The following is a 12,801-nucleotide window of genomic DNA, read 5'->3' on the forward strand; positions in this document are numbered from 1 at the left end:
TCCTTAAGAAATTCACTGAAAGTTCCTTTCTCTATCCACTCAATGCAATTAAGGAAGTTTTAATGAGCGTCTTAAGTACACACAACTGTTTACATGTATTTATATATATATATATATGGTTGAAGCAGGTGGATGTGTGGTACATTGATATTTCCCGGTGATAAGAAGAGACTGGTATCAGCTGAACTTCAGCAGAACAATGAAAACCTTTCTGAGACCTAGCAAAATAAACACCCAGTATTTGCTGTGTTAGGGTTTAACATGACTGGCTTGTATGTACAACCAAATTATCTAATGCACCCAAAATCTTGTATCCATCGTAAAACTATATTTCTGCACCTTGTCCTTCTTGTACCCTTTGTACTCTGGTCTTTATACATTTAATAATTAGCCTAGAGTGTATTTGTAACCTTACAGCTAATGGGGTACGTGGGTAGGGTTGCAACCTGGCTGGTATTTTACTGGCCTGACCGGTAAAAACGATGCTTGATGCTAATGTTATTAATAGGTAAGAAAGATACATTTATAGGAAGGCTGGTATTTTTTCCAGAAAAGGTGATAACCCTATACAATGGGAATTTTGACTGCCGATAGCAAATCGCCTACTACTTGTTGTGAATAATTTCCCATTTACATTATTGGGAATTGCTACAAACTGTATTAAAGGTTGTTCACCTTTAAATTAACTTTTAGTATGATATAGACTATGATTTGAGACAATTTGCAACTGGTTTTCATTTTTTATTATTTGCGTTTTTTTTAGCTATTTCGCTTTTTTACTCAGCATCTCTCTAGTTTGCAATTTCAGCAGTCTGGTTGCTAGGGTCCAAATTACCCTAGCAACCATGCATTGATATTAATTAGAGACTGGAATATGTATAGAGGAGGACCTAAATAAAAAAAGAGTAATAAAAAGTAGCAATAACAATAAACAGTATGTGTAGCCCTCAAATGGGCCATTTGAGGCAGAAGAAAATGGCAAATAAATGAAAAACTATAAAAAATGAATTTCAATTGAAAAGTTGCTTATAATTAACCATTCTGTGGCATGCTAAATGTTAACTAGAAAGTGAACCAACCCTTTAAATACAATTTGCTCCTGCAGGATCTCAGGTGATATTCTCAGGGACAGTGCTTCTTTGACTCTTCCTATTGATGTTGTTGGGAATAAAGAAAAATCAGCAATAATAAAATGTGTACATAATTCATTTAAAGGGAATTCCATACTCATAATTCCTCACTACTGAATCAAAGTATTTCAGATTTTTCCAGAGCAGTTATATCATTTAAATGTTTTGTATAGCCTTTCTTATAGAGAAGTGATCCCCAACCAATGGCTCATGAGCAACATGTTGATGTCCGACCCCTTGCTTGTTGCTCCCAGTGGCCTCAAAGCAGGTGCTTATTTTTGAATTGCAGGCTTGGAGGCAAGTTTTGGTTGCATAAAAAAAACAGGTGCACTGCCAAACAGAGCTGTAGGCTGCCAGTCCACATACAGAAAATGGCCAATCACAGTCTTTATTTGATATCCCCAGGAATTTTTTGGATGTATGTGTTGCTCTCCAACTTTTTTACATTTGAATGTGACTCATGGATAAAAAATGTTGGAGACCCCTGTTACAGAGGCTACCCCCTGTGTTGGAAAGATGTTTTGTTCAAATGTTACTAAAGGTCACCTGTGGGGCAAAAACATTTTCCCTAACCAAAGGTGCGGCTAATAGAGTGAATAGAGTGTAACAGGTCATCTTGGGGCATACACATGCGCATAATGAAGGTATTCTACAACTTGCTCATTATGCGCATGCGTGTGACATGAGAAGCTCATTATGCACATGTGCTCTACACAACATGGGCACTTACACCGCGAGCTAGAGTCCAAGCATTTGTGGGGGCAATTTTTTCAAAGAAAAACTACTGTTACCCCCAACTGGAGTGCAGGCTATTTTAGCCCAACAAGTGCCCTTTAAGTAAATCATTCCACTGTTTTTCATTAGAAGCTTGTAATATGTAATTTGCATGTTGATGCATACATCAATCTATTGTACAGTGCTGTGGAATATGGAGACTCATTATAAAATAATAATTGCTAATAAGGTCCCTAAAATATAAAAATGTTTTTCTGCATATTTAGAGGAAACTTGAAAAAAGGAACAGGGGTATATAAAATGCCTTGTATAACCTGTGACAGAGAAATAGGTTTCAAATATATGTACTTTTTCTCCAAAACATTGAGTCACGTGTTGTTTTCTCCATTCTAAGAGGCCCTTGTGCATTCCTCTCGGTTTACAGGCCTGTTACCTTACACCTGGAATGAACAGGCTGAACAGCTTTACCAGTATACACCTTGTGCCAAAGGTCAAGAGACAATATTAAATTTTTTTCTTTAAAGTTCTCATTAAAGAAAACAGCAAATCAGCCCCTAAAAATTATTCTGTACCAGTGGCGTAACTAGATATTACTGGGCCCCACAGCAAATTATTTTTCAGGCCCCCAAAATGTTTTGGGGTTGACTTGTTTCTCCAATATTTATTGAAATTTTATATGAATTAGGGCCCATGGGGCCCCTATACCTCCTGGGCCCCCCTGCAGCCGCAGGGTCTGCTTCCTCTGTAGTTACGCCCCTGTTCTGTACTTTGCTTGTTACCCTTTCAAGCCTCCTGAGTGTATATTTTTTCAAAATTATCTATTTTATAGATAACCAGTATACAGGTATGGGACCTGTTATCCAGAATGCTCGGGACCCTGAGCTTTAACAGATAATGGATCTATTGTAATTTGGATCATCATCTACTAGAAAATCATTTAAACATGAAATAAATCCAATAGGCTGGTTTTGCTTCCAATAAGAATTAATTATATCTTAGTTTAGATTACTGTTTAATTATTACAGAGAAGGAAAATATTTTTTAAAATTTGGATTATTTGGATAAAATGCAGTCTATGGGATATGGCCTTTCCGTAATTCGGTGCTTTCTGGATTACCGGTTTCTTGGATAATGAATCCCATACCTTTATAAGAAATAGCCAGGAGGAAAAGGAGAGAGCGGAATCCAATATTTCCATTAGATCACATTAAGGGGCAGATTTACTAAGCCTCGGGTGAATATTCGGATTTCAAAAAGTTTGAATTTCGAAGTAAATTTTTGGATACTTCGACCATCAAATAGGCTACTTCGACCATCGAATTGGACTTCGACTTCAATTTGAATGATTCGAATAAAAAATCGTTTGACTATTCGACCATTCGATAGTCGAAGTACTGTCTCTTTAAAAATCCTTCGAATTCAATACTTCACCAAGTTAAACCTACCGAATTGCATTATAAGCCTATGGGGACCTTCTACAAGCATTTTCTACGTTTTTCGAATAAAAGTCCTTCAATCGATCGCTGAAAATCTTTTGAATCGTTCGATCGATCAATCGAATGTTTACTTTAGCGCTAAATCCTTCAAATTCGATATTCAAATTCAAAGGATTTCAATTCGATGGTCGAATTAGAGGGTTTTAAACCCTCGAAATTCGACCCTTGATAAATACCCCCCTGAATGTTAAAGTTACTTTCCCCATTAAACAGTGGATAATCCATAGAATGTATATATGTATATATACATATATATATATATATATACACATAACAGCGCCATTATGAATTTTAATTATTTTTGTAAATGTGGATGTTTCTGTGTTATAAAGGCAACATTTTCCTTACTTGTGTTTATTCCTAAAAATTAAATGGTGAAATATTTTATTTGTTTTATTAAAAGCTCATCAGTCTGACGCAGTTTCCTGTACGTTAATAAAAATTCACACAAACACATTAGCACTGAATAACCTTTTCCCAGCACATTCTTGGATCTTGCATCAAAGAAATAATTTCTGCAGACACTTTAAGGTTAGTCACAGACATATGATGATGTTTAATTCTCCATGGTTTATTTCTTTTTTTTTTAAATAAAATCAGAATAGTTCAACCTGGATTCCTGGGGTGACGTGTTTGAGATGTTCCAATGCTTTACTTACAGTCTGCAATCCGGTGGCTGAAGGCAGTTTCACGGCTATTCCTTAAGGGCACACTAACTTGTGTTTTGTTATATGTGTTTGTCTAACCAAACTATTATAAAAAGAAATCAATTATATTACTATTTCAATTACCTTTAAGTTAACTTTTAGTATGTTACAGAATGGCTAATTCTAAGCAACTTTTCATTTGACCTTTATTTTTCATTATTTTTTTTATATAGTTTTTGGATTATTTGCCTTCTTCTGTCTCTTTCCAGCTTTCAAATGGGGGTCACTGACCCCATCTTCTTAACAAATGCTCTGTAAGGCTACACATGTATTGTCATTGCTACTGTTACTACTGTTACTCATCTTTCTATTCAGGTCCTTACCTAATCATATTCCAGTCCCTTATTCAAATCAATGCATGGTTACTAGAGTAATTTGGACCCAAGCAACCAGATTGCTGAAATTACAAACTAGACAGCTGCTGAATAAAAAGCTAAATAACTCAAAAACCACAAATAAAAAATGAAAACCAGTTGCAAATTGTTCAGTTGAAGGTGAACAACCCCTTTAAGCAAGCCAGAAGTTTGTTCATTTTCAACCAAAAATCCACACTAGCAAGTAATTTACAACCTTGCTGAAGAGAGAAATACCTAACACCTAAATTAAGTTCCCAGGAAACATTTTGCTAAACTGGACCACCCCCCAGTATGGATGGAGAGATCCATGGGGTAAGAACAGATAAAGGGAAGGAGCAATAATCAAAGCCTATGTTGCAATGTACAATCTGGCAACAGCTTGACTGGTAAAATGGGAGGGCTTGGCTTAAAGTGATGCTAACATGAGAAAACTACTTTATTAATATACTGGTATGGGACCTGTTATCCAAAATGCTGGGGACCTGGGGTTTCCTGGATAAGGGTTCTACATACCTTAAGTCTACTAAAAACATGATTTAAGCATTAATTAAACCCAGTAGGGTTATTTTGCCATGTACTTTATTACGATAACAGAGAAACAGGAAATCATTTTTAAAATGTTGAATTATTTAATTAAAATAGAGTCTATGGGAGATTGCCTTCCAGTAATTTGGAGCTTTCTGGATAATGGGTGTCTGGATAAAAGACCACATAATATACATAATCATAACGTATACATAATAAAAAAAACTTAGTAAATACTTGTTACCTAAAGTTCCTTAACCAGACTGTTTTGACAACCAGACAGTCCCTTCTCAACCTGTCAGTTTCTAATGCTAAGGCACTACTACTGCATAAATGTGGCAGCCCCTTCATAGAGGAACATGGGGGATCAGATAGGTCATGTAAAACCAACTGTTATAGCAAAATCATACATAGTTTGCAAAGATAGTGTTATGATATGTTTAAAAACAGTTTCAATTCAGATGTCAGTATCTCTTTATTGGCACTGTTTCGTTGAAACACCTGCTCAGACTGAGAGTGAGATTTGGGATGAATATGTATTTGCTATCCTAGATATGCCTAAAACTATGACTTAATGACTGATAAATGTTTTCCTATATCTCTACTCATTTCAAGATCTAATGGGGACCCTCACCTTTAAGTTGGGCTTAAACTGAAAATATTTGACTGATATACACTGTTTTGAAAGATTTGGGTAAATAGAAGTAGAACAGGTGTATATAAATAGTTTGAAATGCAGCATAAAGAAGATGATGTTCTAGTGAGAATTAGGGATCAGCTTGAAATCATATGGGTAGAACTTTCACCTACAGTATGGCAACAGGCAAATATGAACTGAGTTACAGACTGCCTTATGTAAATAAAGAGAAATCTGTGCAGCTTTGAAAAAAAGCTTTGGCTAAGGGGGACTTTACCTGCATATTAACTGGGATAAATGTACTGCCCATACACTGAAAGTAAATGTGTTGAGACTCAAGCAGAAACGATTCTCTATATTGGATCTAGTGATCTCTAACAACCTAGAACGTGCAAGTAATATAACACCCAGGTAAGAGTTATCATAACATCTCATTTCATGCATATTACCCTAAACAAACTTGCACTACATCAAAAAAAGACACTATACTGAAAGTGAATGTGTGTCCTTTAGAAATGATATTAAACTGTTACTGTTCTTCTTTCCCTTAGGAAAGAAATGAATCGCTAAACTCAATCTAAGCTAATAGGAAGGTAGACACACTGAATTGTTTTGCTTTTCCCTTTTTTTTCTTTTTTGGTTTCAGTCTAGTTTTTGATACTAAAGCTTACCTTAAAAAAAAAAAAGAGAGGGGGCGACACATCATTGAGGGGGTTATTTATCAAAGTCTGAATTTATCTCAATATTTTCTGCTACAAACTCCAATCAAATCCACTTGGGTTTTTTACGCTTATTTATTATAAAATTTTCCCGAAAATTTGCTTTGCGGGGAAAAAAAATCAGATTTTCATGATTTTTTTCAGATTTTTCATCCAAAAACTTCGGGGTATTGCACGAAACCCAGCGCACATCAAAAAAATCATTGGGACTTTTTCCCATTGACTTATATGCAACATCGACAGGTCTGAGATGCCGGATTTTCAGATTCTGACTTTTCCATCCTCGGGGGTTTAATAAATTCCAAAAATTTTGTGAAAGTACAACTTTATAAAAAAAAAATTACTATTTTCGTGATTTTGCATTCAGAGTTTAGTAAATAACCCTCTAGTAACTATAAATTTAAGGGTTTCAAGAAGACAAAAATAGAAAACGAGAAATTGATTGCATATTTTGGCAAGACCAATTTAAATGACAATTTCTATGGAACAAAAAAGGTACTTTGAACTATAAAGGAAAAAGGAAAGGTTTTGGGCTCTTACAGACGAGCGTTTTTACCTGCGCTCCCCTGCGTTCTGTTTTTCTGTGTTGAGCCTCAGGAGAGCGTAGGAAAAGACACATTACATTTTTTCCAATGGGGCTGTACTCACACAGGCACGTGTAGGAGCCGAACGCAGGTTGAGACGCAACATGCTGCATATTTCCTGCGATCGGCGCCTACACGTGCCTGTGTGAGTACAGCCCCATTGGAAAAAATGTAATGCGTCTATTCCTGCGCTCCCCTGCGGCTCAACGCAGAAAAACAGAACGCAGGGGAGCGCAGGTAAAAACGCTCGTCTGTAAGAGCCCTTATGCTTTCTTACAATATAACACCTGTGCTGTTTGTGGCCTCTTATCTTTCTATAGCTTGTGCTGCCTGTTCAGCATTTTGAGGTGCTTGTCTGCTCCCAGTCTTATGGTATTGCTACATGTAGGATATTTGGAAAATTCCTCTGTCCGGCTATGGTACCAATAAGGTCAAGCCATTCCCCTCTGCTGATTATTACAGTAGAGCAGTAAGAGCTGATAAGTGAGGTTGTGGTAATAGAAGAATGGAGGTCTTTTTCAAGCTAAAATCTACATAGACAAACCTTACAAAATACTGACATAGTTTTACATATAGCACATCTCCTTATATATCTGCTGGGCAAAAATATTGTGTAATGATGAGCAACTCACTACAACCCCAACCTGGACAGACTTTGACTATAAATGGGATGCTGTAAAATCAAGGACACGTTTACTACTGGTTGAGAATTAGGTTTCAGAATCTGATTGTGAAAAGATAATCCTGACTCCAATGTGAGTGAATTAAATAATTTACTTGCATGTTCTCTAGCATATTCCCCGACCCGATCAGTAATTAATTCTCTTGATCAATAATAAATATGCTCTGCAGCATAACAACAGCTGCCCATTCCCTAACATAGGGAATATGAATAAGGAAGGTTTTTGGTCTTTAATAGCCTGACAGCCACAGGCTGAAAATCACTGCTTTAGTTCATGACACTTTATTATTTAATATCCCAGTCCCATTTCCTCACATTTATCCTCAATTTATTTTCAATTTATTTTCTTTTTCCAATGCCTATTTCTAGAGAAAATGAATATGATGACAATAAATGAGAATAATAATCATTCTCCCAAAAGAAATGTAGTTATCTGTATAAATTGATGGGAAAATGTATTTTCTGGTTGTAAACAAGTCATATGAGTGAAATGTTGTGCAAAGAATCCCCTGCCCTCATGTGAGTTCAGTGAATGGCAGACTCAGCACAGTGCAGGGCAGTAATATCTGGTACATACAGGAAACTGTGGCTGTGCTAAGGACCATGGTGAGAGGAGAGGGGCCAAAAAGCAATTCATACGTACAAGTCCTCCCTCAGTTTTACAATAGCTTTTCACATCAGGGATAGCCAGGCTATAACCCTCTAGGTGTTGCTGAACTATAATTCCCACATACAGTTGTTGTCTGCTGGTGAAATGCTGAAAGTTTAACATCAGCTGGACAACTAGACCACTGAAATAAATACTAAAGGTACTTCAATAATATGACAAATGAATATGAATTGAATACTGTTTAAAGAAGTATGAGACAGATCAGACACACGGATACCATTACCAGTTCATGTCAGTTTATGGTGTATAAAGTCAGTTTGTTGGCACAAATGTATTTGGGTTTGAGTGTGAACAGCGAATGTAATATAATAGCAATATGTGTGAGTTAGAAAGTAACGCTAGTCATTAGAGCCCAGATTTAGTCAGGCAGTTTGACCACTTTCAACCACTTCTAAATGGTCTGGGCATGTAGAGTAAGTCACCTCAGGGGTGATGTGTCCAAACGGAAAATTTCCTCTGCTGCATCGTGAGATGAAGGAACAAGAGGCGGAGTTGCAGATACAATTGTTCAGCCTCTTGGGCAAGGTTACTACAACAGTAGAGTGCGGTCTTTCTCATGTATGGCCACAACATACATCAATGTCAGCCAGAGTTATACCACCTTTATTTTCTGTTTTTTGGGACTGTCCCACTTTATACTTCCAGAGAATATTAAAGGAGAACTAAAAGCTTAACGAAAGAAGTAGAGTACAAATGTTGTACATATGGGATTCTATACCAGACCAAGGCAACCACAGCCCTTTATCAGTAAAGATCTGTGACTCCAAAGCAGGGGCGTAACAACAGAGGAAGCAGACCCTGCGGCTGCAGGGGGGGGCCAGGAGGTATAGGGGTCCCATGAGGCCCTAATTCATATATAATTTCAATAAATATTGGTAAAACAGATCAATCTCTAGACATTTTGGAGGCTTGAAAAATATTTTGCTGTGGGGCCCAGTTATATCTAGTTATGCCACTGCTCCAAAGATACCCCTGTAGTTTCACATCATCTTTTCTGCTTATTTACTGCACATGCTTTGTGCTGAAGTTATTGAGCATAGGGGCTCATACTGAATAAATATACTATAAGGGGGATCTTTAACAAAGGTCAAGTTGTATTTTACCAGAAAAATTTGAGTTTTCAAGGGTATTTTTTTTTAGTCACAACTAGTTCAGGTTAAAAAAAAGAACTCAAAATTTTTCAAGATGTATTATACCCTGAAGCTGTAAATATCTAGAATCTAAATGGGACATTAATGAGCTCCATGAAGGCCTTTGTAGCTCACGATATAGTATATTATTTTACCCATCACATTTTGAGCAATGCTTCACTGAAGTCAGTTTCAATCTTAAGTTGGCCAAAGCCACCCAGTGTGCCATCAGTCGTTTTGCAGTTAGCAGTAATTACAGTGAGTGTCTGTAGAGAGGGAGTTCTTGTGCTTAGTAGTGATGCAAATGACCATTGCAATTGCACTGAAGTGGGCTAGTCCCTACTAGGGCTCCCATGCCAAATAAAAGCTGCCATCAATGTATAACAGTTAGAGCATTCTTGGTGTCCCAGCAGCAGGTGTCTCATTATACATATTGGTACAGTGTCCCTTAGGGACAAACTGTGACAATAAGACTGATAATTGGTTATTGATTATGCAGCTACTAATAAGTTTTCAGTGCAGATGTTACATCACAACACAAGCACTAATGAAAGGCTTAAAGATAGACACAATAACATAAAGCACACACAGAATGCCAGCAAAAGGACCCAGTTGAAAATGTATGATAATTGGCGAGAATTAACGGCTGCTTCCTACTAAAGCCTCAGAAAAAAGCTTTTATTTTAATGTTGCTCATTTACCAGTTTTTTTTAGCATTCAGCCCTGTAACTGATTGAGAAGTTTTGCAAATGATTCGGACACAAAGTGGCCACCTATTGCTTCCATGGGCCCAATGAGGCCCTAGGTCAGCTGGATTGCTAGTTTGGTGTAATTAACTGGAATTCTGTCAGTTGCTTAGAACATTTGTATGCGTGCTCCACTCACTGTATGACCCAAATATTAGTTCCCTGACAGCATGGGGCGCAGACACTCAATTATGTTTATTAATGAACCTCCTTCCTGATTAACTCGAATGATCAGTAAAGTAACTCACACTTTGTCTGTAATACTGGATATTCACACACCATGGAGATAATGGGTAAGTTGCTTTTACTTTGCATTAGATATATTTAAAAAGTGGTTCACCTTTAAGTTTACTTTTATTATGTTATAGAATGGCTAATTCTAAACAACTTTTCAACCAGCTATTATAGTTTTTGAATTATTTGCCTTCTTCTGGCTCTTTCCAGCTTTCAAATTGACCCCCATATAAAAAAACAAATGCTATATAAGACTACAACTTTAATGTTATTGCTACTCATCTATCTATTCAGACCCTCTCCTATTCATATTCCAGTCTCTTATTCAAAACAATGCATGGTTGCTAGGGGAATTTAGGCAAACTGGAAAGCTGATGAATAAAAAGCTAAATAATTAAAAAAAACACAAATAATAAAAAATGAAAATCAATTGCAAATTATCTCAAAATATCACTCTCTGTCTACAGCATACTAAAAGTTAATTTAAAGGTGAACAACGCCTTTAATCAGCTGGCATCAGTGACAGTTTGGGTGATGGAACATGGGGCATTTTGTTGCCTGCACTAACTCTCCTCACTCCTTCTAAAACTTTTGAAACATTTTTTTTAATAAAGAAATTTGATAAATTAGAGTATTAGTAGATACCCCCTTAATATTGCAAAATTGCGGCAGTTATGTACAATTACACCGTTCAAATGCATTACTGCTGGAGATTCAGATTAACTTCAGTACAAAGGTCGTTTTGGGCATTGTAGGTTTTAGATTAGGCAACAAATAGTCCCATGGGCCATCACCCTTATATTTACAAATAGTCTTAAAGGAGGACAAAACCCTAGAAATTAATGTGGTTAAAAATGCTTATTTTTAAATAATGAGCTTAATGTAACAGCCTATAGGTTCAGCATCTCATGACAGCGATGACCCAGGCCTTCAAATTTGTCACCATCTTGGATTTCATTGGGAGAGTCAGTGACATGCACATGCTCAGTGTGTCCTGGGCAGCTGTTGGGAAGCTAAGCTTAAAGGGGTGGTTCACCTTTAAGTTAAATGTTACTATGTTATAGAATGGCCAATTCTAAGCAACTTTTAAATTGGCCTTAATTTTCTTTTTTATAGTTTTTTAATTGTTTCCCTTCTTCGTCTGACTCTTTCCAGCTTTCAAATGGGGGGTCACTGACCCCATCTAAAAAACAAATGCCCTGTAAGGCTACACATTTATTGCTATTGTTGCTTTTTAGTACTCCTCTTTCTATTCAGGCCTCTCCTGTTCACGTTCCAGTCTCTTATTGAAATCAATGCCTGGTTGCTGAGGTCCCTAGCAACCACATTGCTGAAACTGGAAAGTGGAAAGTTGCTGAATAAAAACCTAAATAACTTAAAACCCACATATACTAAAAAATGAAAACCAATAGCGAATTGTCTCAGAATATCACTCGCTACAGCATACTAAAAGTGCATTTAAAAGTGAACAACCCCTTTAAGGGTTGTCACTAATCATTAACCAGATCATTATAATCGGATGCCACAGGGCTGATTATTAAATGTTGATGCTATTTGTTAGGGATACACCGAATTCACTATTTTGGATTCGGCCAAGCCCCCGGAATCCTTCGCAAAAGATTTGGCCGAATCCGAATCCTACTTTGCATATACAAATTAGGGGGGGGAAACGGGTAAACATTTTTTACTTCCTTTATGACAAAAAGTCACCCGATTTCCCTGCCCCTAATTTGCATATGCAAATTAGGATTCGGATTTGGTTCGGCCAGGCAGAAGGATTCGGTCAAATTCGAATCCTACTGAAAAAGGCCGAATCCTGCCCGAATCCAGAACTGAATCCTGGATTTAGTGCATCCCTACGATTTGTGCTGCACTCTGAGCTTCCCTTCTAAAGGGTTGTGGTTGCCTCGGGCTGGTAGAGAACCCCAAATAAAACAAAATTAAAAACAGAGTGACACTGAATTGCCCTTGCCCTGAACAGAGAGCCATTTTTATTTGTATTTTCCTTTGCGCTCCTCATTTTCTTTTTGTAAGTAGGTTACAGATCCTATAGCAGTCTCACTGAATATTCAGCCGTATAAATCCGTTGTCACAGCATATCCTGTTTTGCTGCCCTCAGTTCCTATATCTACAATATGCAGCACAGGACACATTGATAACCTCGCCCTGAGCACTCCCCAACAGTTGCAGCGCTGCTCCCAGTCTGAACATTATCACAGCCCTCTCTTTATAAATCAATGCGCAATGTATCAAACTGTGCGTCAGTTTCCCCCGCCTGCGCTATTAACTCGCTGCTGCTTGTAAAATGTATCAATAGGAATAAGATTGTACTGGAAACATCCAGCGGTGTTCATTGATACATTCCTGTGACATTGCTTCTTTATAATAAATCCATTGATAAATGGATTAATAAATAAATCGTAACTAAAGTAAATAAATTAAATAAAATA

The sequence above is a fragment of the Xenopus laevis genome, chromosome 5L (assembly GCF_017654675.1).
Source record: "Xenopus laevis strain J_2021 chromosome 5L, Xenopus_laevis_v10.1, whole genome shotgun sequence".
NCBI classification, from domain to species: domain Eukaryota; kingdom Metazoa; phylum Chordata; class Amphibia; order Anura; family Pipidae; genus Xenopus; species Xenopus laevis.